Genomic DNA, 6,910 nt, shown 5'->3' on the forward strand with positions numbered 1-6,910 from the left:
CCAGTCCTCTGTTGTTGCACAAGCGTAAGATGCCAGTCTAGACCCCCGACACTTACCCCACCACCATGTGTGCACTTAGGGCTAGCCCAACTACCTGTGAACTTGCACACTGCAGGCCTGGCAAGCCTGACAATTGTCACTGGCCTCTGCTGAAGTGTGCAGGCCTTGGAGTGAGATTGTGGAGGTGTAGAAGAGCACACCAACAGCCAGGGATTCTGTAATTGCTTGTGGGCCTGGATTAGGCCCTGTATTCTGTCACTAGCACCACTGACTGTGTACCCACACATCCCAGGTTTGAATCCTGTCAATGGTCTACTCTACTATACACACATGGCAATACCCAACAGCTACAGTAGTGCATGCCAGTGAGCCTGTAGCTGGGCCTGCCCTTTGCTGCCTTCCATAACCCCACCACTGCATGATGTGGCCAACTGACATGACATGACACAGGCACTTGCAGCTAGACTCTGAAGCCAAGTATGCCACCGTGAGCTCTGACCATCATCACTACATGCCTTGTCCCTAGCCATTGTACCTGGAAGTGTCACTGAGGACCCCAACTACCCTTGAAGTCACTGTGGATCCCTTGAATGCTTACCAAGGACAACAGTGTTGTCAATGCTGTAAACCCTAGTGGCCCTAGCCAAAGAGAACCATGCCACCCACACCCCACACTTGGTGCCCTGCATCAGCATGCCCCCACTCTGAGATCAAAGTCTTATATTACCCAAGTCAGGCCATAAAGTTCAGGTGACTACTTCAAATGCATAGATCTACAAAAGGCTATTGGAATCACAAAGAATTAGGAAAACATGACTCCACCAAAGGAATAGAGTAAACCTCTAGTAACTGGCCCCAAAGAAATGGAGATCCAAGAATTGCTCAACAAATAATTCAAAACAGTTATTCTAAAGATGCTCAGGACACTATTAAAAAAAACCATATAAACAACTTAACAAAATCAGGAAGACAATACAGAAGAAAAATGAAAAGTTCAACCAAGAGAAAACATTCTTTAAAAATACCAGACGGAAATTTTGGACCTGAAGAATACAGTAACTGAATAGTTCAATAGAGAGCTTAAATATCAGACTTGACAAAGCAGAATAAAGAATCAGTGATGTAAAAGAGAGATTAACTGAAATTATCCAAATAGGGGAACTAGAAGGAAAAAGAATGAAAAAGAATAAAGAAAACTTATGAAAATTATGAGGCACCATCAAAACTAAACAAAAGAAAACAAAAAACAATGTAAGGATTGCTGGAGTCCCAGAAAGAGGAGAGAAAAATGTGGTGAAGAGCCAGCCTAGTTAAAGAAATAATGGCCGAGAACTTCCCAAACCTGGGGGAGATATTTGGAAGTTAATGTTAACTAAGTTAATGAAGGTAATAAGTCACCACAAAATTTTAACCCCAAATGATCTTCTAGAAGATGTATTGTAATGTAACTCACTAAATCAAAGACAAAGAAAGAATTTCAAAAGCAACAAGAGAAAAAAACTCTCTCATACAAGGTAAGCTCCATAAGGCTACAGCAGATTTCTGAGCAGGGACCTTGCAGGCCAGGAAAGAATAGAATGATATTTTCAAAATCCTGTGAGAAAGAAACTGCCAACCAAGAATACTTAACCTGGCAAAGCTGCCTTCAGAAAGGAAGGCAAAATGAAGACTTCCCCCCCAAAAAAAGGAAGATGATGGAGCTCACTACCACTAGAACTGCCTTAAAAGAAATGCTGAAAGGAGTACTTGAAACTGAAATGAAAGGATGATAATTAGAAACATGAAAACACATGAAAATACACAACACTGGTATGCTAACCATTTAACTCTAGTTTCACAGTTAAAGGACAAAACTTTTTAAAAATAACTATGGCTACGTATCACCTGGAGCACTGGGCATGGTGCATAGACAATGAATTTTGGAACACTAAAAAAAAGTAAAATAAAATAAAAACTACAGCTACATTTATTAATAGGTATGCAATATAAAAAGAAGTAAACTGTGACATCAAAAATATAAAAGGGTAGTATATAATATAAAATATATATATATACTATATAACATATAGTATATAATACAAAATATATATATATATATTTATATTTATAATATAAAAATATAAAAGGGAGTAAAAGGGTAGAGTTTTCATGTGATTGAAGTTTCATTATTATCAGTATGAAATAGACCGCTATACATATAAGATGTTTCATGTAAGCCTCATGGTAACCAAAAAGCAGAAACCTACAATAGATTCACAAATGATACGTGGAAGAGAATCAAAGCATACCACTACAGAAAATCATCAATTCAGAACGGAAGGCAGTCAAAGAGGAAGAAAGGTATAAGGGAACTATAAAACAGCTAGGAAACAATGAGATGGCATAAGTAAATCTTTATCTATCCATAATTACTGTAAATGAAAATGCACTAATTTATCCCAGGAAAAAAACACAGAGTGGCTGAACAGATAAAATATATAAGACCCACATATATGCTTTCTACAAAAGACTCACCTCAGCTTTAATACATATAGGCTAAAAGTGAATGGATGGAAAAAGATATTCCATGCAAGTGGAAACCGAAAAAGAGCAATTGATGTAGCTTTATTTACATTAGACAAAAGAGACTTTAAGCCAAAAGTAGTAACAAAAGACAAAGAAGGCCATTATAGAATGATGCAAGAGTCAACTGATCAAGAAGATACAACAATCATAAATACATATATGCATCCAACACGAGAGCACCGAAATATATTAAGCAAATGCTACTAGATCTGAAGACAGGGGTGCCTGGCTGGCACAGTTGGTAGAGCATGCAGATTTGGGTTTTGGCTTAGGTCATGATCAGGGTCATGAGATGGAGCCCTGCATCATGTTCTGCACTCAATGCAGAGTCTGCTTAAGACTCCTTGTCCCAGGTGGAAAACAATTTACCATACTAATGGACATCAAAAAAAAAAAGCTGGGGTGACAATCCTTATATCAGATCAATTAGATTTTAGGCCAAAGACTATAATAAGAGATGAGGAAGGACGCTATATCATGCTCAAAGGGTCTGTCCAACAAGAAGACCTAACAATTTTAAATATCTATGCCCCTAACATGGGAGCAGCCAACTATTAAAACAATTAATAATAAATTCAAAGAAACAAATAGACAATAATACAATAATAATAGGAGACAATAATACAATATTTAACACCCCCTAACTGAAATGGACAGATCATCCAAGCAAAAAATCAACAAGGAAATAAAGGCCTTAAATGACACACTGGACCAGATGGACATCACACATATATTCAGAACATTGCATCCCAAAGCAACAGAATACACATTCTTCTCTAGTGCACATGGAACATTCTCCAGAATGGATTACATCCTGGGTCATAAATCAGGTCTCAACCCATATCAAAAGATTGGGACCATTCCCTGCACATTTTCATACCAAAATGCTCTTAAGCTAAAACTCAATCACAAGAGGAAATTTGGAAAGAATCTAAATACATGGAGACTAAACAGTACCATTCTAAAGAATGAATGGGTCAATAAGTAAATTAAAGAAGAACTGAAAAATTCAAAACAAATGATAATGAAAACACAATGGTTCAAAATCTATGGGACATGGCAAAGGCAGTCCTAGAGGAAAATATATAGCGATACAAGCCTTTCTTAAGAAATAAGAAAGGTCTTAAATACACAACCTAACCGTACACCTAAAGGAGCTGGAGAGAAAACAACAAAGAAAACCTAGTCCCAGCAGGAGAAGAGAAACATTAAAAATCAGAGCAGAAATGAAATAGAAACTAAAAAATAATAGAACAAATCAACGAAACTAGGAGCTGGTTCTTTGAAAGAATAAATAAAATTGATAAACTCCTGCCCAGACTTATCAAAAAGAAAAGAGAAAGGACCCAAATAAATAAAATCATGAAAGAAAGACGAGAGATCACAACCAATACCAAAGAAATTCAAACAATTATAAGTACATATTATGAGCAACTCTACACCCACAAATTTGATAATCTGGAAGAAATGGATGCATTCCTAGAGACATACAAACTATCACAACTGAACCAGGAAGTAATAGAAAACTGAACAGACCCATAATCAGCCAGGAGATTGAAACAGTCACCAAAAATCTCCAAACAAACAAAATCCCAGGGCCAGACGGCTTCCCAGGGGAATTCTACCAAACATTTAAAGAAGAATTAATTCCTATTCTCCTGAAACTAATCAAAAAAAATAGAAATGGAAGGAAAACTTCCAAACTCATTTTATGAGGCCAGCATCACCTTGATTGCAAAACCAGACAAGGATCCCATCAAAAAAGAGAATTACAGACCAATATCCTTGATGAATACAGATGCGAAAATTCTCACCAAAATACTAGCCAATAGGATCCAGCAGTTCATTAAAAGGATTATTCACCACAACCAAATGGGATTTATTCCAGGGCTGCAAGTTTGGTTCAACATCTGCAAATAAATCAATGTGATACAATACATTAATAAAAGAAAGGACAAGAAACATATGATACTCTAAATAGATGTGGAAAAGGCATTTGTCAAAGTACAGTATCCCTTCCTGATCAAAAATCTTCAAAGTGTAGGAATAGGGGGTACATACCTAAATATCATCAAAGCCATCTATGAAAAACCCACAACAAATATCATTCTCAGTGGAGAAAAACTGAGAACTTTTCTGCTAAGGTCGGGAACATGGCAGGGATGTCCATTATCACCACTGCTATTCAACATAGTACTAGAAGTTCTAGTCTTAGCAATCAGACAACAATAAGAAATTAAAGGCATCCAAGTTGGCAAAGAAGTCAAACTATCACTCTGTGCAGATGATATGATACTATATGTGAAAAACCCAAAAGACTCCACTCCAAATCTGCTAGAACTTGTACAGGAGTTCAGTAAAGTGTCAGGATATAAATTCAATGCACAGAAATCAGTTGCATTTCTTTACACCAACAACAAGACAGAAGAAAGAGAAATTAAGGAGTCAATCCCACTTACAATTGCACCAAAAACCATAAGATACCTAGGAATAAACCTAACCAAAGAGATGAAGAATATAAATTCAGAAAACTATAAAGTAGGCATGAAAGAAATTGAGGAAGACACAAAGAAATGGAAAAATGTTTCATGCTCATGGATTGGAAGAACAAATATTGTGAAAATGTTTATGCTACCTCAAGCAAACTACACATTTAATGCAATCCCTATCAAAATCCCATTCATTTTTTTTTCAAAGAAATGGAACAAATAATCCTATTTTTTTTTTATGGAACCAGAAAAGACCACAAATAGCCAAAAGAATATTGAAAAAGAAAGCCAAAGTTGGTAGCATCACAATTCCAGATTTCAAGCTCTATTACCAAGCTGTCATCATCAAGACAGTGTAGTACTGACACAAAAACAGACACATAGATCAATGGAGAACATAGGCAGTAACCTCTTCCATATCAGCCACAGCAACTTCTTTCAAGATGTCTCCAAAGGCAAAGGAAACAAAAGTGAAAATGAACTTTTGGAACTTCTTCCTTATGATTTTAATAACATTTTCTTTTGTATAACTTACTTTACTGTAAAAATATAGTATGGAATACATATAACACAAAACACAGGTTAAGTAACTGTTTTTGTACATGTAAGTTTCCTGGTCAACAGCAGATTATTAGTACTCAAGTGCTTGGGGAGTCAAAAGTTATTCACATATTTCTGACTGCAAAGGGTCGGTGACCTTAACCCCTGCATTATTCAAGGGTCAACTGTATTAGAATTAATTATCTGATTGTCAAGGTGGTACAGTAGTTATGCAGAATGTACTGACTTGTAGGATATAAATGCTATGGTAATCAGACATAATTTAACAATTGTCTTGCAAATGGTTCTGGGGTAAAAGTTCCTTTTTTTTTCTTCTAATCTTAAGACTGTTCTATAAAAGTAAAAAATAAACAGAAAAGGTGAAAAGCCTTAGGCAAATCTTATTTAACGTGAGGGAAGAGCTATGAATCAGTATTTATTTATTTATCTATTTTTTAAATTTTTTAAAAGATTTTATTTATTTATTTGACAGAGAGAGAGAGATCACCAGTAGGCAGAGAGATAGATGGAGAGAGAGATGGAAGCAGGCTCCCCGCTGAGCAGAGCGCCTGATGTGGGGTTCGATCCCAGGATCATGGTCCCATGATCTTAGCTGAAGGCAGAAGCCCAACCCACTGAGCCACCCAAGCAACCCAGAATCAGTATTTAAAATTAAATTTATACATAGGTATTATGGCACTATAAAAATTAGAATACGTGTAAACATTGACATTAAACTTAGCAGCAATATATCAAAGTAATGTCTGTCTAAATCTCTACGTTCATATGGAGTAATAACAATTGGAAAATACCAAGAAGTTATCAATTAACATGACTGAAGTATTCATGAAAACTTGGTTGGTTGGGTGCTGTTTAGAAAGCTTGTATTTATCAAAACCACAATGAGATATCACCTCACACCAGTCAGAATGGCTAAAATCAACAAGTCAGGAAATGACAGATGCTGGCGAGGATGTGGAGAAAGGGGAACCCTCCTACACTGTTGGTGGGAATGCAAGGTGGTGCAGCCACTCTGGAAAACAGCATGGAGGTTCCTCAGAATGTTGAAAATAGAACTGCCCTATGACCCAGCAATTGCACTATTGGGTATTTACCCTAAAGATACAAATGTAGTGATCCAAAGGGGCACATGCACCCGAATGTTTATAGCAGCAATGTCCACAATAGCCAAACTATGGAAAGAACCTAGATGTCCATCAACAGATGAATGGATCAAGAAGATGTGGTATATATACACAATGGAATACTATGCAGCCATCAAAAGAAATGAAATCTTGCCATTTGCGACAACATGG

The sequence above is a fragment of the Mustela nivalis genome, assembly GCF_964662115.1.
Source record: "Mustela nivalis genome assembly, contig: HAP1_SCAFFOLD_1655, whole genome shotgun sequence".
Lineage (NCBI taxonomy): Eukaryota > Metazoa > Chordata > Mammalia > Carnivora > Mustelidae > Mustela > Mustela nivalis.